Raw genomic sequence first — 20,920 nt, 5'->3', positions numbered from 1 at the left:
GCAAAGGGCTGGTGTAGGATGTGGCAACACCACGTTCCAGGAGGGGCGAGCAGGGTCAATGTGCTCAAGGTGCTGCAAATGAGGTTTGGGTTCACTTAGAGAGTAGTCAGGGCTGGTGAGCACTGCAAGATCCAGCTGCAGTCCCCATCCATGTCTCTTTCAGTGCTGGCTTTAGGGTGTCTGCAGCCTGGATCCAGAGCGCCCTGGGGGGCTCCTGAGGCTGCCTTTGCACTCGGGGTGAGGATGCCCAGGAGCCCCTGAGGCCAGCAGTGATACCAGGGCTGGGGCTTGTGGCCTGGCAGGTGTGGCTCCGGGGGCTGTGTCATGCTGGGGCATGGGTCACTGTCACTGCCCTCCGCAGCCCTGGCTAGCTCTGTGATGCTCCAGGGACAATGGCAAGAGTGGGGACCTGGCTAGTTTAGGGTTTTGCCTGAGCCAGAACCTCTAGGCCAAATTCCCAGCAATAGAGAACCCTGGAAGGCCGAGTGAAGGAAGCAGAGGAGGCTCTTCTGTGGCATAAAGTGCAGGAAATTCATCAGGAGAGGCTGGGGGAAGGCTCTGCAGGCGAGAATTCCCACCAGGAACAGATGTTGAAAGAACCCCCAGCACCCCTGTGCACTGGTTTTAAAATCTTTCAAAGCAGGGAGTGGACACCATATAGTAACCAATAAGCGACTCTTGGGGTGTGGTTTTGAGGGCTACAACAAATCAGAACAAGGGGAGGAGAGAGCACTGGGATAGGGATTGGATCTTAGGGTTAGGGACAGGGAACTTTCTGGAACAAAGGGTAGGGTTTGGGCTGATGGATGGGGCAAAGGGGCTGGGTTGTCTTGACAGACAGGGAAAAATCTGGTGAGGAGGGAGGGGATTCCTTGAGGGACACTTGGGTAGGAGGGCATAACATAGGGGAGAGACTACCTGTAATTACTCGGGGAACACTTGAACATACCACTATATAACAGAACATTTGGCTCAATAAACTAACACACTGCAACACAGAAATTCAGGCTTTCGGCAGCTGAGAGGTGGCACTATTGGAACCCGCAGCAGCTGGTGAAAGCCATTTCTCTCCTTCAGGTTCTTGCTGTGTGGGAAGGTGCTGCGAGTTGTGGTGGCTGCACTCACCCTTTGCTGGGAGCATGATCTGTACCAGGGGAGAGCAGAAAGCTGCCATGGTGAGCAGAACATGCTCAGAGCATTACAGTTCAGAGAATGGCACTGCCCCTGAAGGGCAAAAAGCTTGAAAGCATAGAATTCTGTGCAGAACCGTTGCAGAAATTTTCTCTTCTAGAACATGCCCATTTTTGTATGCTGTAGATGAATACTCTGGGTTTTATAGAATACATGGGGTTTTTCTTAAGGTTTTTGGGAGAACTCTCAAGTTTATTTCTGTTTGTATTTTACATCCAGCATGCATACAGGTTTTTTTTATTATTATTATTTTTCCTCAGTAAATACTTACGGAAAAATACCTAAGCATTTTTTAATCCTTTGGGATATTGTGATTAATATTCTTAGGAAAAAAAACCTTGTTGAACAAGTGTGAAAACACAGAGAGAGGGAAAACAGTATAAAAGTCTTTTAGAACAGGTCGTGTAATAAGGACTGCAGAACTGAGTAATTCCTCCAAGTGCAGAATTAGCAAGATATATTACCAAGAGTAACTGCCAATATACTTCCTTCAACCAAGGGAAATGTGACCTGCAGCCATACGAAGCACAGCCAAAGCAAATGAAAACCTTTGGAAAAGAGGGAATTTTGCCAGTGACATCACTCTGTCTGGATAACTGAGGGATGCCCATCAATATTGCACTGCATTCCTCAATATTTGCAATGTCTTTTCTCCCAATTTCTGTGAAATCAATAAGCTGCAGTTGTTTACCATTAACTTAAGCTCTTAGGGGAATTACCAAGCACCATGTATGTTTTTCTGTAGCTGAGCAGGACTTGAGTTTCCCAAATCGTCTACAAAGCAGAAGGGAATCACACAGTTACTTGTGCTAATGTTAATGAAGGGTTTCATGAAAGCAGGTGAATGACAGCATTGCATTGTAAAACTTCCACATGCAAGAAAACTGGAGTCCACTTAGAATCAAACATAGAAGGCTAGCATAACATCAGAACAGGATAAAATGAAATTGCTAGACAGGAACTGATGCATCAGAAATTAGGTGTATCATTTCTGATACATCTGCATGCATTTGCAAGCTAAAACAGAAAAGGAAGGGCAGAGATAATAAGGAACGAAGATTTTAAAATTGCACTGTGCAGAAGAGACACATGAACCACCAGTGTGAACACAGCTGGGAGATTCAGCTTGGAGATGGATTAGAGTGGAATCCATTCACTGAAGGTCTCTGGTGCACATGAGTGCAAAGACTGAGGAAAAAAGGAGAAAAGTTTAATTTCTGAAAGCTATTTAGATTCCTGGAAGCATTGTCTAGAGATCTAAAAATCTAAAGCCTCAGAGAATCTGAACTTAAAACATCCCCAAATGGATTGATAAGGTATGATGTGCACATCTCTGCTGTTTTCAGAGTCAATGAAATTGACAATGAGTGGCTGGAAATTAGGAATGCCCACCCAGATTTTATCTCCATTACTTTAAGAACACCTTAATAAGGCACTTCAGGAGCTGAACACTGACATTCTCACCCTGCTCTATTTACTTTACATTTGAATACAGGCTGGTAGAAGGAGAAATCGGGCTTTAATTTCTCCCCAAATTACCTGCTGCACTTTCAGGTTAGGAGTAGATGTAAAATTCAGCCAATCACTCTCTCTATGCATGAATATTCCACTAGTGAACTGACATACAGAACATCCTTTTTCTCTTTTGTACCTTCCTAAATGGTGCCCAGTGAACAGGACACTTGCATAAATCTCACAGAAAATCACCAAAATTGCTGAAATTAACTCTCAATTCCATGATAAAAGCTTCTGAGAAAAGGCTTGACAGGATCACTGAACAAACTGTAACTTGGAAGAGAAACACGCATTTCAGCACTGATCAAGGGGAAAGAAAAAGAAATGCTGTGAAAATTCCAAGTGGAAGGTAAGGAGAAACACAGGAAGCAGAGAAGGAGCAAGGCCCTGTCAGATGACCTGTGCAAGGTAACTTTGTGCCCCAGCACCGTTAGAGGACATTCCCTGTCATTGGTGCAAGCACCTGGAGACATAAATGCTGATTGATTTGGGGGCCACAACCTTGATAAGTGCAGAGGTGGTTCAATAACGTGACATGAGGGAGTTCCCTCAGAGCAACTGGGATGCCAGAAAGAAGTGAGCAGCTCACCACAGCCCGGCCCGCCCGGCTGCTTTTCCTTCTGACCCTCCTGGGGAGGCTCTGACATTTCCTCTTCCCTGATGGAAGCGCAGCTGCTGCCAAGGGAAACGTCCCCACACTCACTCAGTGTTCCCTTTGCTTGCCAGATGTCCCATCTGCTGTCCCTGTCCAGGAGAGCTGCTCTGCTCGGGAGGAGGAGACCGAGCGAGAACCTGGGAACATCGGCGGCTGCAATCCCTCGTGATCTAGCACTGTTTATGGATGTATAGTTGGATTTGGATAGTTACAAGTATAGGGATATTTACATACACTGACTGATATTTGTATAGGGATATTATGTATGTATATTGTTATATTGATGCGTGTATATTCATCTGTCTACATACTTGTACATCTCTGTAGCTGTGCATTTCTATTGCTGGGGATGTATAGAATATTCTATTGGTCCATTGATATTTGTGTACTTATAGACAGGTTTGTTATGTTTGTATTATATTGTCATGTTATATGTCATGAAATATGCAATGCATGTTTACATCTCTGTATTGTTATGCCTATATATGTATTTACTTCTATTTATTATGTATGGAGTTGTATAATTCTAAAATTCTATTTATTTAGTTCTGGATCTGAGATTCTTTAGAGAGGGATATTGATGTTTCTGTGTTTGTATATGGGCTGTACAGTTGTAGTAATATGTAATAAATTTAATTGTTAAACTTCAATTCAGTAACTTCAATATTTGTGTACAGTGAGTTGTTGCAGAGGGTTGCAATAAAGTAATTTTTTTTTCATTGAAGTTGATATCTCTATATATTTACATAGCACAATTCTCAGAATAAATTAGATTTTAATCATAAATTGATGTTTCTGTGTTTCTCTATTGGTAACACAGGTGTTGCAATTTAAAATAAATTTCATTTTTAAACATGAGTTAATGTTTGTGTATTTGTACATTAGTTGTGCAGGTGTAACTATCTGCAATAAATGCAATGTTTCAACTGAAGTAAGTGTAGATTTGTGCTACACAAAGCCATGAGCAGGTGTAAATGCTGGAGGATTTTGGCCATGCAAATCTCCAGCCATGCCCAGCACATGCCCCACCTGCACTCAGGCTGGGCAGGGGAAGCGCAGATTTGGGCAGGCAGCAGAGCCCCACGTTGGCTCAGAACTCGCTGCAGAGGCAGCTGAGAAAACTCTGGGGCTCCATGAGCACAGAATCCAAGCAGGAGCCACCCAGGAGGACAAATCCCTCATCCCACGGGCAGCTCTTTAGGAAAGTGCTCCAAGTGTCCCCCTGAAGCTCATCCCAGAGAGCAGAAGCCAGCAGGGATCCTGAGCCAGCTCTGCTGCCTTTGGCAGCACTTTGGCAAATGAGCTGCAGCAAGGGGGAGGCAGCAGCGACTGTGACTGCTGCAGGCTGGGGATGAAGGAAGGGCCATGGACACAAGTGCTGAGATGCCCCAAAATCCAGAAGGAGGCTGGAGAGCTGGGAATCAACTTGGCATTTCAGTGCCAAGCTCTCACAGGCACTGAAATGATGGAATCCCTTTGTGTGAAGTGACCTGGAAGAACTGACAGGGAGTTGCTGCTAGGATCAGCAGTAGCAGAAAGCAAAAATGTACAAACACTAGGAGATCATCTAATATCCCCCACAAGCAATGGCTTCAAAAATGATCTTATATATTTATTATATTATATTATATTATATTATATTATATGCATAAAAATTTAATGCACATGTATTTTTGGACAATTTTATTTTTTGATATATATTTTCATTGAAGATATCTATTTGAAATAGTCTTTCAGCTTGGGAGAGTGAAGATTTACAACAGTGCAAAACCATCTGCCCACAGAGCAGTCAGCCCCCGGTGGCGTGCATGCAAACCCACCCACTGTGCTTGCTCTTCTCAGCATCTCGGGGCTGCTGTTTGCACAGAATTGGGATGAATTTAACTCAACAGAGGCATGAGTGGGGTGTCCAGCTTGTCATGAGCACTCATGTGGCAACGAACAACACAGAGCTCTCAAATCACATTATCACAGGTCATTTCATTCCTGCTGGGCACTGAGGAACTCTTAAAAGACACAGAAAAGGAGTGGAAAACATTGGCATCATGCTACTGCTGGTATCCTCCTGGAGGAAAATCTGTTGGGTTTCTTAAGGTGGTAGCTTTCCAAAACCTAGGAAAACTGCTGAGCACTGGTAGCCCAATTGTGAATGGTTTTCTTGACTTGGCAAAGGCTGGGGTGTTAATGGACTCTGTCTTTGGTTCAAATCACCTCCCCTTACCTGCAGACAAAAGCATCACCACCAGCAGCAGCTACATCAGTCAATTTTCTCAAAAAGCTGTGTTAAACTTGGGAGAGGAAAGGAAAACACATCAGACACTGTGGATTATTGACAAGACTCTGAGGAACAGTTCCAAAGCAAAGGGCAGCAGCTTCTCTCTGGGGCACTCCTTGTGCCCCAAGGCAGCCGGGCTGCCCTGGCTGCCCAGGACCCTGCGCCCCGCGGGCTCTGCAGAGCTGCACAGCGGGGAGGCAGCTTCGGGCACCTCAGCCCCTGGGCAGGAGGGGCTGCTTGCTCTGCAGGGCTGCCTGTGGGCAAAAGCAGGGTGCTGGCCTTCTGCTCTTGGCCCTAGCCTGGCCTTGCAGGGCTAATCCTGTATCCTGTCTCAAATGTGCTAAGGACAGGCTTGTTTGTTTGCAGCTCTGCACAGGTGTGATTTGCACCACAAAATACTGAAGGACCAAGGCCTGAACAACAGACCCTGACTGAAGCCTCAACAACAGGACCTGAGCCAAAGCTGCCCTCTAGGTGACCTTCCCAACCCAATGTTCTATGTACCTGCTCCTTAACCAAGTGTTATTATCAAAAGGATTGTTGCATCCATTCACTGGTGAAACGTCTTCACCTTTCTGCATGAGGAAAATGGACAAGGCCACATCTGGCCTTGGTTCCTCCTTGAGCCCTGGCCAGGCTCGGGGAGAAAACCAAGAGGAGAATGACACCAGCTGTGCCCCCAGCAGAAGCTCTGGCACATTGCTCGTCCAGCACGATCAGAGCCGGGCTACTCTCACAGTGCACTCGAAGCCTCGTGGCCACCAAAGGTGGAGGCACCGCAGGATTTCCTGGTTCCCGGCCGTGGCTTTGCAGGGCTGGGCTGGGACAGCTTCCCCCAGCTGATGTGCAGCTCTGGATGAAGGGGAAACCGCTGGGCTACCTGGTGATGGATCTTCCTTAATCACCAGAGGCACCCTTTTGTAATAATGCTGAGGTGCATTGCTTAGATTATCCTTTCCTGACTCTTTTTTGCACTTCTGCATTACAGTAAATCACACTGTTCCTTCAGCTGGTGTCTGTGTCTGCATCTCTGACCTTCCCCACCATCAAAACAAACACACAGCCAGTTTAGCACGTGACCTGCCTCTCTGCCAGCCCATCTCTTGGCAAACACCTCTGGTGGCCATCTCCACAAATGAAATTCCCACTTTGCAACTTCCTTTTCTGCAGGCAGGTGAGAAAAGGAGCCACTCCCAGTTCTGGACACCTCCAGAAACCAGCTGCTTTCAGCAGTCACAACCCTGAAATACCAACCTCCTTCCTTACCTTGCCACAGAGAGCTCCCACCAAGAGGCCTTTTGTCCAAGGATACCCACAGAAGAGCTGGAGAAGGGAGCAGTTTGAAACACAACTGCTTCAGAGTTTAAACCTGCCTTTACCAAATGAGCACACACCAACCTGTCCCAAAGGGAAAGCAGGCAGGAGAGAGAAGCTCCTCTCCCACAGCCGCAAATTCTCTGCTTCCTTCTGTTCCAGCTGGAGAGTGGAGGCCATGGGCTGCACCTCACTTTGGGAAGGAGCCCTGGGAATTGGCCTGATCTGGGAGGGCAGCAAAAGGAATTCCCCAAAAAGTAGGAAAAGATTCTCTTGAAGGAATAGATGATGACAACATTTCCGCAGAAAAGGAAAAAAAAGAATAATTGAAGCATTTCAAGAAGTGCCCAGACTGAAATTTGTTTGCCAGTATGACAACCCCAAAGTCTCTGTGGTGTGTCAGGAAGCTCAGGAATGAACCTACAAGCCTTGCATAAACAACGTTGGTTTCCATCCCCCAAAGCACAAGCAGCTCCCCAACAAGACTTCAAGACTAAGGGACAAAGCTTCCCCCTTCAGCTCTCCACAGCAGCTCTAGGGAGTCTTTCTCCATTGCAAGACCTCCTTTGTCAGTCTACAGTGACAGGAGCTGGCTGCAGGAGGCATTTGCCTGGGGGGGGAAGAAAAAGGAGAGATGATTCCTGTGGAAATAAAACGGCAACGCCATTTGGGAAGACGCCAGTGTGAGTTTGCTACCACTCAAGGTCAGAAATCTCTTGAAGAAAGCAACATCCATCATGGTGCAGCACTTTGCCTTCGATATCAATGCTGACAAAATTGCTGCCCCTTCCTGCTGCCGTAGCTGACTCCGAATCACGAGCAATGTGCCAATTCTGCCAAAGACAGGCAGACATGGTGAGATAAAACCAGCTAGTCTGCTGAAAAGGAGTCCAAATGAATGTTTTCTAACTCCCCCTTTTCATCCTTTCCACAGCCAAGACAGAGCAATGTCCTTCATCTCTGTCCCTGATGGTTACCCAGGCATGGGGTGCAGCATGGGGACAGAGCTTGTCACTGCTCCCAGTGCCCTGCCCTGCCCTTCCGTGCCTGCCTTGCCCTTCCCTGTCCTGCGGGATCCTGCTGTGCTGTGCTGTGCCGAGCCGAGCTGAGCCCAGCCACCAGTCACGCATTTCGGGAATGACTTTCCCCTGTGCCGCCCACCAGTGTAATGAACATACCACTTTGTAACCTTGACTAGTTAGAGAGTCTTTGTTCCTGATTTTCAGTTTTAACAATTCAGGGAGCTTTTGTTTTCCCTGACAGTACAGTTGCTGCCAAGGGAAACACACCCAAAGACCAATAGTGACCCAGCCTTCCCTTTGCTTCCCTTTTCCTTCCCTCACTGCTACACAGCGCTCTCATACCAGGACCTATGTGCTGCCTCACCTGAGGATTCAGAGCTGCCTCCATGCCCTTCCAGGCTAAGTGCAGGTGCTCAGGACTCTGAGGTTTTCCTAGCTTCTTGGGAGAAGGTGTTTGCTTCATCTGGACTTCTTGGGGTTTCATCGGAGGAGCCAGGCACAGGCAAATTTCATCTCCACTGTGAGCTCTTCATTCTGCTTGTTCCCTTGAAGCTCAAATGCCAACCTGAGCTCATCGTTCCTCTGGTTCCCGTAGACCATCACAGCCCTTCCATGGCCTCTCCAGAGAGGAGCAGCTGCACATCTTCAGAGCAGCAGTTGTCGGCCCGCATCCCATCAGGGAGGGAAAGAGTTTCTGCCCTTGCTTTCCAAGCAGGTCCTGGTTAATGACCCTTTAAAATGTTTTCCTGCAGTGCTCTATCATGGGTAGATCTCAAGTGAGAATCAGGTAGAAAGGGTCAAGTCACCTAGGAAGGGGGACCTTGAAAACAGAAAGATTCTCTGCCTGATTTTCCTGTCCTCGCTGCAGATTTGGATGGTGTTCTGGGCATTTTGCAGACAGCCTCTCTGTAGGGGTACAAGGGCAAGGTGGAAGATATTGCCTAACAAGTGGTCAGTGTTAGGTGCACTCTCCTCTTTCTTTGAATGAAGCCAAACTAGGACTCTGATAGGGTATTGCAGATGTTTAAGACTGTCTGCCCTGCAAATCAAGCCATGCCATTTGACACTGGCAGGGGGCTATGTAGAAATCACCAATGGGCCGGGACTGCTGAGGAACGCGCCTCGAGCTGTTTGTTTTCCAGCATCAGTCTCATTACATGGTTATGACAATGGGAACATGCCAGCAGCTCACATCCCAGGCAGCAGACAAAGAACTTAATGTTACAACTTACTTTATAAATTTTTTGACCAATCACGCAAAGCAAAAGCTTATTGACAGTAGTTCTATCCAGTCACTTTAAGCACATGTTCCATTGGTTAAAACAATGCTTGCTTATTTCGAATACAATACCTACGTGTAAGCCTTAAAACACAACGCACTGAGCTCCATTATTAAGCTTCAATCTTCCTAATATCTTGCTAGATAAACTTTTCTATAGCTTAGAGAGTTATTCTAGACCAGCGTTAATGCACAGACCATTGTTCTATTTTTCCTTGCTTTTCTGCAGTTTAAATAATTTTTCTGCTGACCTATCTCATGGCTGCTGCTTGGCTCTAATCACAGTTCTACTGTATGTGAGACCTGCCTTTTGCAGCTTTCCCAAAACCCTCTAATTTTGTGGATTCCCTCAGAGGACTCAGTGTCAGAGCCTCTGGAGGAGCGTGGAGAGCAGGGCTCAGGCAGGTTCTGCCAGTGCAGCATTTGAACTAAAGGCACCAGGAAGCACCAAGCCTGCAGAGAGGAACTCAACCCTTCTGATCTCTCACTGCCAGAGGCAGGCTCAGAGCAGCCATCTCACCCCTCTCTAAACCAGTGGGGCTCTGTCCTTACCAAGCTCCTCGGGCTCCTGGGAATTGTTCCCACAGCTCTCGGTGCCATGCAAAGCTCCCTCTGCTGCAGCTCTGTCCACAGGCTCCCCTCCTGAGGACTCAGGGGCAACATTAATATTCCCCTTGAAAGAGAAACAGAAAGGAAGAAACCCTTCTCACCACTTCCACAAAACACCTGGTCCAACAACTCCATGGCTCACACACTTAATCCCTTGTTCCTAACAAGAACTCTGGGCCCCAAAGCCCTTCAACAGTCAGAAAAATTTGACTTCTCAAACACAGTCCAAAAGCTGTCAAAGCTGACAGTGACAGTGTTGAACATGGGGGTGACACTGAACACATGGAATGGCTGCTAAGGAAATCAATTGCTGCTCTGTTCTGTAAGGTTGCATGTCTGACAGCACTAACATCAGTCATCATGTCACTAATTGCAATGGAAGTAGCACTGTCTTCTTTCTTCTGCCAACACCCCAATCGGTGTAATGGTTTCAATGCCTCACCCTAGGCAAGTTGATGTAGAAATAAATTCGATGTACCTCATTTTGCAGGGCCCTAGGGTCTGAAATTGCTATTACAGTTTTCTTTATAATGATGGGCAAATCTTTTTTCTCTGTGTTTTCTCTTGATGGCTTTTTTAATGATAGGTGCTATCACAGTGAGTTGCATGATGCTACATGGGCCACCTTTAATTTTTGAGGGAATGTCCTGCCAGGCTCTATCTCCACAAATGAGCCAATATTTTGTTGCTAATTGTCATGGGGACTCATCTAGGTCATCTACTCATCAGCAGTTTCACCCTTAGGGGGCACTGGGGTAGTACAATTGCACCACAAACTTGAGTATCTGTCCTCAGGATGATGGGGAGTAACATTTTACTGTGGATCTCCCTGGTACTGAAACTCAGCACAAAATTACATCGCCAATGAACCAAGAATCCCAATTCTTGAGGTTCAGAAGGTGCTTTAAGAAGATCCGGGGCCCAGTGATGCCAGCTGGTTATGGGATTGGTCTCGTTGGCAGCCTCACACCAATATTTGTCACGATTGGGTATTGGCTACTCCTTGGCTGGCACAGGCACACCGACCAAAAGGGTTGCAAAGGATTTATCTAGGCTCAAATTGGTCAAACACATGGTGTCTGAGCCTGCTGACTTGGCTAAAGCAAGGCAAACATTCATTTTTGGTTGATCTACAGGCATGTATGCATGCAAAAGCAAGCAAGCAAAACCAACAAGCGCCTGTATATCATTTGATCAAGCTCCATGTTCCTGCTCAGCTGTTTTTTGGCAAAAGCTTCCCCATCTATTTCAGTTCTCAAGCAAATTTTTTAGCACTTGTTCAGGGACTGGCCAACTATAGGGCACTAAACTGTCCCTCCACCCTTCAATTTTTACAAATTTGGATATCGTAGAATTCTTTTGAACACAATGGACACCACGCTTTTGCTGAAAGAGCTCTATGATACAAACCATTTTCACAGTCCAAAAATCAACATCAAACTCAAGATTTGTAGCTTTCACAGGTTGAACAGGGAACAGGTGGCATGCACTGTAGCTTCTCCATGCGGCTCACATCTGCGTGCTCATTTCCCTGCTGGTGGAATTGTCGCTGCGCTCTTGTGTATGAGATGGTTTCACGTCCTTCACAGGGACCATCTTAGGTCCGGCACCTGTGCAAATGCAACATACCCTTTGCCCCAAGTGATTAGCGGAAATGGTCCTTCAATTTGTCCTTACTCAAGGTTTCTGATCAAAATCGAAGGATTTTCTTTCAATTTTTCCTGTGTGCTGTTTGAAAAGTGCCTAAAAATTGGAGGATTAGGTCCTGCAAATGAGCTATTCAAAACATAAAAACATATAAAGCTTTGCTCAACCTCATCTGGGTTGTTGCTTGAGCCACTCCCCCTTTTGTTGATCTAGAATGAGTTTAGAGTTTGGTGCGTCCTTTAAACAATTGCCTGACCTGTGTGGGAATAGGGAATTCCAAAATGTGGCGAACACCCCAGTCCATCAAAAATGTGGCCAATTTTTGAGCTGTGTATATGGGGCCATTTGTCAGTTTTCATCTCGTGGGGGATCAGTTTGGCGAGCTCTGGGCCCAGTGACACTGACAAGGACAAAAGCAAAAGACGAGAGGCGCTCTCTCTTTCCGGGACCAAAGTCCCACAGCTTTAATGGAGAACAACTCCAGAAGAGAAAGGGAGTGTCCAGGAGAGGAAATAAGATGTCCAGAGGAGGATAGAGAGTGTCCACCTCATGGCAGGGGATTTTAAACCCTGGGGGAGGAGGGTGGGTAGAAAGGAACTACCATAATTCAACATAATAAATCACCACACTGAAGTTTTCTGCATAAATTGCTGCACTTGTTGCAAACAAAATCCTAAAATCTCCCCAAACACAACCGTGCAGTCCCAAATGACCACAATGTGGGAGAAAAACCACTCAACCCTCCTGTATACCCAAGCACCAGGTGTCACAGGGAGCACCAACCCCTGTAACTAGAAAGTCCACATACACAGGCTCACCGGGAAAGGAGTATCTCTTTATGAGGGGACAGAGTGCTCACTTTTCTCAACACAACACACACCATCCACCACATCAGCATCCACCCACATCATCTTCCTCAAACATTCACACACTGAAAACACAACCACAATTACAAAACACAGGAAAAACAGCAGCAATGAAACAGGATTTGCTCAATTCACCCCCAGAATTGCTAGCAGGTCCTGATTAACACAGCAAATCCTTTCTGCCAGCAGCCAGACCCAAACCCAAACTGTACAGGTGTACGTTGTGCACAGGACATCTCTGTGTGACTTGTGAACAGCCCTTCCCCTGCATACACCTTACGGGTTACTTTATACAGAGTTAAACGTTCCCTTTCTCCACAGTCCCAGCAGTCTTGTCTGTCCCCCTGGAGGAACAGCCGAGAGCGGAGGTGCCTCCAGGAAAGGAATGTCCTGGCAGCGCCCAGAGACGTCGAGAGCCTGGTTGTTCTCGCTGGAGCAGAGAAGCGTTCCTGCCGCGGTCACCAAATGAGGTGTGGAATAGAACTCCCCACAGTTAAAGGTAGAAGGTGGTGTGTTTATTACAGCCAGGCACAGGAGGAGTTGTCTCCTAAAGACATGTGTGAAGAATCACTGCCGCTCTACTTATCTAAAAAAGTCCTACATATTCATATAATTCCCAAAATGACTAATACATATTCATTAGGTAACCCCACCTACCCCCTTTGTATTAAAATGTATTATAATTGAGTCCAAAGTTCCCTCATATTTGCGGGTTCTTTCACATCACATGGGTGGGTGGGTTTTAAAGCAGGGAATGGTCTCCTTCTGATGAAGCCAAGACGTCTTCCTCAATTTGACCTCTTTCCTTATGACCTGTTGGCAGGCTTTCGCACCCCTTGGCTAAAGCTGAAATTTCGGGGCCCAGGTGCAGGCTACGGTCCTCTTCTTTGTCACAAAGAAATCCGCATCCCATCCTGCTTCTTTAAACATAGTAAAGACAGGCAAGTGATATATTACCCTAGCCTTAACTACCTTATCTGCTAAAAATTAACTATTCCTTATTATTTCTCCTCTTCTTGCTATACTCTTTCTGCCTAAGTAAATCTTGCTAAAATTTTAACTCTTCCAGTTCTTTAAAATCCTGGATTCATTGGTCTCATCTCACACACCAGCCATGTGTGAGCTGATGCTGTAACTGGGAAATTCCACTCCTGAGCAGGAGATACAAGGCCTGGTTCTGAGCTGGAAGGGTGAGAAGGATGAGATGCACAGCGTTTTGATCCAGGGGATGTCCTGAAAGTGCACTGCCTACCTGCCCCTGCTGCCAAGTACCACGCTCCACCTCCTTCTCCTGCTCAGCAGATTTTTAGGAATCCAGGGCTTGGTATGTATGATTTGCTACTGCAACAAATAGAATGAATTTGCTTTGCAATCCCAGTTTTGTCCTGGGTTATTTTGTGCATAGGTCTCCTTCTGAACCTGTGTCAAAGACAGGCAGGGACTAAAGGACACTCCTCTTCTCATGTCAGTAAATTCGGTGAAGTGATTTAAGTATCAATAAGTCAATAAGTATCAATGAGTAAATCAAATAATTTGGGGGAATATTTAGCCTGTGAGTTTCAGCAAAGTATTGAATATGTCTTAGATCCATGGATACAAACTAGTAACTGAGATTGCTGGGTGTGCATGTGTTGGGGAAGTGACTCCCCACACACCCCGTGCTGAGATCAAGGATTGCCTCTCTTCTAACCCTGACCTGGCAGCAGGGATTGGGCCCTGCTTGGTAACGTTCATTTTGAAGACTTCTGTTGAGCAGGTAAGAATGGTCAAAATGAAATCTTTTCCAGCTGTTTCCCTTTGGTTTACCTGTTTGAGGGTTAAAGTTCTGTGCTGCAGGTGTGCTGGGTGTGTGCAGAGCAGTGCAGCCCCAGAAACGCCTTGGCTTGCCCACAAGTTGTCATGCCTTGTTGCCAGATGTGCCCAGCTGTGGCAGGAGAAGGAGCCCGCAGCGCAGTGGGCACCCTGCCCTGCCCAGCCGGGGCTCTCTGGCACAGAGCAGCAGCAGCGCCAGCGCCGTTCAACCCGCTCCTGCCTTGGCTTCCCCTGGCACACAGAAGCCTCTGGAAATCAGCACCGCCAGTGGCATTCCCAGCTTGGAGCAGCTGATGCTGGCGGGCAGATGCTGCCAGTTCGACTGCTGCCAAAGGGAAAGAAAGGCAGAGATGTACACACACCGGAGCCCTGGGCATGTCCAATAAAGGTGCAAATATGTGGGGAGATTTGTTAGGAAGGATTTCAGCTGTGATGCCAACAGTGGCTTCACTCCTGGTTCTGTGTGTTCTAGACAAGTAATGCAATGGTTGGCTCTGACAATTAAGAAGTAGATGTTATGTGGATGTTCAAATGTGTAGTGATGGTATTGTAATATATCCTCCCATAGTCCTCTTTCTTGTCTCCCTTGTAATAGCCTTGGTAGTCAGGGCATTTGGGGAGGGCTGGCTCGTGACCAGCAGGCAGGGTGTAACAACACCTGACCTCCAGTCAAGATGCAAGAAAGTAATCTCCACCAATGGACAGCAGAGAAAGAGTTGACTGACAAAACTTTTGGAGGGGCTAAGGGTATAAAAGGCAGAGCATCCTTTTTGTAGATGAGCACATGGCTGCTAGTCACAGAGACTCCCAATGCTGAAATTTTTCCTTAGTCAGTCCTTTGTTAAGGTTTATTAAACCTTTAAAAGTGGGAGTCATTTCTCACATGTGCAATGCTGTGGGCCATTTTCTTGGCCTGGTTGCCTTTGCTTGAGGCCCATCTGAGTGCTCAGCTGGGGTACAGGCTGTAGGTCCTTGGGGCACTCTTGGAGTTCCTCTTGGATCCCTGAATAACAGGGTTTGGCCCATGAGGGGATTTTTTGCTGCTTTGTGACAGAGAAGAACTTCCCAGGCTCTTTTGTGTTTGCTGTAGGGAAGGTTGGTTATTGCTTTGCATAAATTCACAGACCAACATGGAGCGTTTGCTTTGTGATGTCAGGGCATGGTTGCCACATCGTCATAGTGGCATCAGAAGGTTGCCTTGGTGCACGGAAGGCCTGAGTGTCAGAGCAGCCCTAGGCCTTGCTCAGATCAGGAGAACCCTCCTGTTTTGAGCATTGGTCAGTGGGCAGCTGCACTCTGACAGGACACTTGTTTTTCTAGTGTTGGAGAAAACTTGCACAGCACTGGGACAATGATCCACCATCTGGCCACAGCAGCTTTTGCTGCCTATGGTGTTTGTTTTTCCGCATATTACGGTGCACACTTTGTTCGTAAGTAGAGTTTTCCATTCTACTTCGGTAAGGGTGTATCCTAACCTGGCTTTTGTATGTCTTCCTGCTCTTTCTTGGTGACTGAGTTTTTGATTTTGAAACAGAAAGAGAATTAGAGTGCCAGTGGTTTGGTAAAGCTCCTGTCAAGAGGTTCAGCTAAAAAGGGGGTGTCTGTAGCCACAGGAGCAGTATTTACAGGGAAACCTGCAGGGCTTCCGTTCCCTCCGCAGGGGAGTCTGTGGCAGCAGAGTCTGTCATTTACTCAGGTTGCTGGGACAAGCAAGACAGCTTTGAAAATGCAGACTGGCAGAGCTTCAGGGAAGGCCTTCTAAAAACTCGGCAGTTGTTCCCAGAATTCAGAGAAAGCTTATTTCTTTTTAAATTTTGTCATGAAAGGATTTGACTGTCTAACTTAATAACCTTTTACTGAGTGCAAAAATAGTTATTTCCTTTGAAAGGAAGTGCAAACTCTAAAGCAGTGAGTGTCTGCTCCTGAACCCTAGAGGTGCTGCTGTGCTCTTCCACAACAGAACTGCCACAGCTCAGGGGAATTTTGGGAAGCTTTTCTGGGCAACTGTTTCCTGCAAGTTAATGAGAATTAGTGCATGTATCTGATTGGAAAAAAAAAAAGAGTACCTGAAGGAGAGGATTTCAGAAGCTGTTTTATGTGTTTGGTAGAACAGGAGCATTGAGTGTTAAAGAACAATTTGCATTTTCTTGATCATCTTTGTATTCATTTATTGGCTAAACAGGCTGAAGTGTAGGAACAGCCAAGAATATTGTCCTGATCCCTTGCTGGCTGTGTGAATGGAATGTGTCTCCTGGAGGGATGTTGTGAAACGGGAAATCGTACCTGTTTGGGTTGACTTGTTCTGTTGGATTCAGCAGCCCAGGCAGTTTTCTGACAGCATCTGGTTCATTTTCCCTTCCCACTACAGGTCACCTGAAGCGTGTATTCAGCAGTGCTAAAGATCCTGAGGTGAGTGAGAAAGGAACATTTCATGTTCCTGGTGTTTAGGAATTGTAGAGCAAGCTGGGAGCTTGGCCAGTAGCAGTAGAGTGTAGAGGGCCAGCTAGGAAGGCTGAAAGAAATCCATTTCCATGCCTGAAACAAAAGGAACAAAGGCAGCTATAGATATTTTTAAATTTCCTTCTCAGAGTTTGAAGAACTAAAACCTAGTTTTGAAAAGAGAACAATGCTTGCAGACAGCAGATAGGAAAAATTTAATTAAGACCGTTTTGCTGTACAGTTGAATTAGATAATTTTAATTTAAACAGAGTGACTTAGACTCCTATTCCTATCACATTTTATGATATCTACTTGGAACATGAGGTGCTAGAAAAGGAAGGCCATTTTGCAATGGTGCCTGCGTTATCTGAAGTGCAATGGGCACCTTTGTGGCTGGGGAGCTGTGTGGCCCAAAAGGACGCAGGGCTGGCGGCCGTGAGCAGCTGAAGATGAGGCAGCGTGGGGCCAGGCGGCCAAGAAGGCCAAGGGCACGGTGGCTGTGCCAGCAGCAGTGGGGCAGCAGGAGCAGGGCAGGGAGCGTGGCCTGTGCTGGGCAGCGCTGCGGCCACAGCTGGAGTGCTGTGTGCAGCTGTGGGCCCTGGGAAGCAGAAAGTCATGGAGGGGCTGCAGCGTGTGCACAGAAGGACAGGGGAGCTGGGCAAGGAGGTGCAGCACAAGGCCAGTGAGGAGGTGCTGAGGGAGCTTTAGCCTGGACAATGGGGGCTCCTGAGGGACCTTCAGGCAGACTGCCATAGATCCCTGCCTTAGATCCATAGAGCCAATGCTCAGCACAAGGGCTGCTTCCCTGCCAAACATCCCTTCACTGCATCCAAGTGCTTTAGACACTGGAGTGGGTAACACTTTCATATTTTGCTTGTTTATTTGTTTGTTTGTTTACTAGAAGGAGAAGCCTTGTGTTATTTCTCCTTCTCCAGGGAGCTTTTTCTCAATCTTTCCTGCCCTTTTCCAGCACTGGCAGAAACACATCACTTTCAGGGTAACGGCTCCCATGTCTTTTGGCAGCCCAGGGAGTCAGTGTGTGTTGTGTTTGGGAATTGAGCAGGAAATCAATGCCCTTGCATTCCAGCTGGTGCTCAGGGATTAGAGGAGCTGGGAGGGGCTGGGCTGTATTTCTGATTCCAGCCACTTCAGCACTGTCAGTGTGGTCGAGTCCAAGAGAAGAACTTGCCCGAGCACAGATGCACAAAGAGTGCAGTTCCCAGTGCAATGCTCTGAGTGTCTGATTGCATTCCATAAGGACCCACACGCTGCAGATTGCCCAAGAGTGTGGGTTACTGAAGCAACAGGAGAGCAAGTTCAGGATGGCTGCTGATTGGGGCACTGCTACCGAGTGTTGATGTGTGTAGCAACAGAAATGACAGTGTTGATTCAGGGTGAACCCCACGTGGTGAATAATGTGCTTTGACTCTATGATTTAGAATGTTAAACAAATGCTTTTTTAAGCTATGTTATATTACACTAGTACTGTATTAAAACTATACTAAAGAGATACTATACTATAAAGCTACTAAAGAAAAACTCGTGACTGTCTCCAGACAGTCACAACACAGCTTTTATCTAATTAGCTAATCAAGCTAAACAACTACCACTAAAATCCAATTAACAAATCACTTTCAGTAAACAATCACTAGAACACATTCTACATGTACTAAACAACAAGAACAGCAAGTAGAGATAATAATTGCTTTCTCTTGTTCTTTAAGTTTCTCACTACCTTCTCTTAAAAAAAAAAAAACCTAGGAGACAGAACTATATCTCTTTGTGCACAAAAAATGTAAATACCACAGTACAGTAAAGAGAGATTATAAAAGTGAGATCTGTCTACCTGTCTATTTGAATCTTCCTGGCTCTGCTCCAAAGCAGAGGAAGATGCAAAGCTCACCTAAAGGCATCCCTTCAGGAGAGGGGTAGAGACAAGTTCCATTGACTGATCCTGAGCAGGCAGAGATGTTTCCCCCTCCAGAGATGGTTGATTTTTCCCCTCCTGTTCTCCTACTCCAGCCTCTTGTGCCCTGAAGCCTTCTTTTTATCCTTTAAATTTTTGCATGTCGTAAGGGAGTGGAACTATCCCATGCTGTAGCTGGGGTCTGGTGACTTTGCTCATACATGAATTACATGACACATGGTTTCCTTCACTGGCATCCCCAGGGCTGTGTAAGTGCATTCGTTAATGGGGCCTTATGAGAAACTCTGTTCCTGCTGGTCAGAATTCTCAGTTGACAAAAGAGGGAGAAGAAACACCTTGGTCTTCCTCCATATACTGAGATGGCCGTAGAGGTTCTCTGACTTCCATCAGGGATCTTTGCACGCATCCTCATCTCCTGAATGACCCGGTTTTCTAGCAAGAGTGTAGATGTCAGGAAGGAGGAATGCTGGTGCAGGCCTGAAGAGAAGGTGAACTCCAGAAGTGTCTCTGACAAGGAGTGAGCTCACCCAGGAAGCCTCTGCAGAGCCAGGATGGAGCTGTGGGACAGGGCGGGGTGTCAGTCACTACTGAAAGACAAACAGGCCATGGCAGAAGCAGAGGGAGGCTCTCACCAGACCCTTGAGAAATGCCACCCCTTCCCTGTCAGCTGGCTGAGAGGTTGTTGGAGCTTCAGTCCCAGATGGCCCCTGACTGTAGGGCCAGGGTCACTTTGGAATCTGTGCCTCCCCTCGGGCAGAGAACGACCCAGGAGAGCAGCAGCACAGTGCTTTGGGAACGTGTGAGCCCAGCAGCCTTTGAGTCTTGACCCACAAAGGGCATATGGGAAGTTGAAACCCATCTTGTCTTGCTTTCTGTGCAGGTGCTTCTAGAGAAAGAGCAGGAGCACACTGCCTTATCTGAGATGCCATGCCAGACTCAGGGAGAGCTGTTCCCTGCCCGAGAGCAGGAAGAGCAGCTCAGGCAGCAGGTGGAAGAGCCACAGGAGAATGGCCAGGTGAGCCTGACTGGCCAGGGGACAGAGGGAAGGGCAGGAAGAGGGGCGTAAACCAGAGCTCCTGGGACTGAGGAGGCCAGGAGTCCCACAGGCACTGGAAGGACAGAACCTTGCAATCTGCAGAGATCAGCCCTGGGACAGGAGGTTTGCAATTGAGGCTGATGTGGAGAGGGAAACAGAAAGAAATGGCTGAATAAATGTGATTTTGAGGCCAAAAGAGGAAAAAAGCTGAGCCTGATGGCAGCTCTCAGTCCCTTCCTCTGCTTTTGTGTGTACAGGACATCAAGGCAAAGCCACAAGCAGAGCTGCCCGAAGCTCAGAGTGACATCATGGCAGTGAAGAGAAAGAACAAGGAAGACATGGGAAGAATTCAAGAGGAGAATCTCCATCAGCAGAGGGGCGATCAACAAAACAAGGTGAATGAAAGAGTGGCAGCCACTCCACTCATGAAATGTCCTCTCTTTTGTTTGTTAGAGAACATGAAGGAACAGCTGGATGCAGAGCTTCAGATAGCTCACAGTATGACCAAGGCAAGGCATAAGCAGCTGGAGGAAGAAATGAAAATCATCAGAGAGAAACTTAATCGCTTCCATCAGTCTCTGCAAAACCTAGTGAGTGAAAGAGGGATGCAGCCACTGCAGTCACCAATCTGGTGGTTTCTGCCCTTCTTGCCTTTCCAGTGCAGGGCAGCAGGGAGTGGGGCCATGCCTCTGAGTGCCATGCTGCTGTAGTGTGTGTATCACAGTCACTCTGAAGGACATTTCCTGGTGTGCTGAATCTCAGCTGCTGCCCTGAAACTTGTCCTTTGGCCTTTTGGCCAGCAGTCATCCAAATTGATTCCTGCTGGCCTGTTCCTGCTCTCCTTTTTTCTTGAGGTGTTTTTACAGTGGAACTTGGTGACCCAGACGGAGGATTGAAACAAGCTGTTGTATCTGCTGTCAATCTGTTCTTTGCCTTTTCTCACAGCCGATGACTCCTGGCTGACAGGGACAAGCTGTAGTGTCTGACTGCTTTGTTCTGTTTGACTTGAGGTGCAAGTGTTGACGTCTCACCGGGCAGCCTGCGAAGACTTGCAGGGAATGTGTGGCAATGAAGGACCCCAAGCTAGGAGTGAGGCACAGGAACAGTGCCCACCAGAAATGCTCCAGGTCCAGCACATCCTGGGCTCTGAACCTGCTGCTGCAGCAGCATCACCTCGAGGAAACCCTTCTGTGAAACCTGGGAACTCAAGCTCGGGCAGATCCTGGGAACAGGAGATTGAGGAGGAGTACCTGGAGCTGCTGGGTACGTACGTCTGGGGTGTTTCTTATCTGAGGGACAGTGTGTTGTGTGCGGGTGTCAGCAGAGCTGTACC

Source organism: Melozone crissalis, unplaced genomic scaffold, assembly GCF_028551555.1.
Source record: "Melozone crissalis strain CALT ecotype California unplaced genomic scaffold, PUWL_Pcris_2 ptg000104l_1, whole genome shotgun sequence".
Taxonomy (NCBI): Eukaryota; Metazoa; Chordata; class Aves; order Passeriformes; family Passerellidae; genus Melozone; species Melozone crissalis.
The sequence above is the reverse complement of the archived record's forward strand: the minus strand, read 5'-3'. Positions refer to the sequence as shown.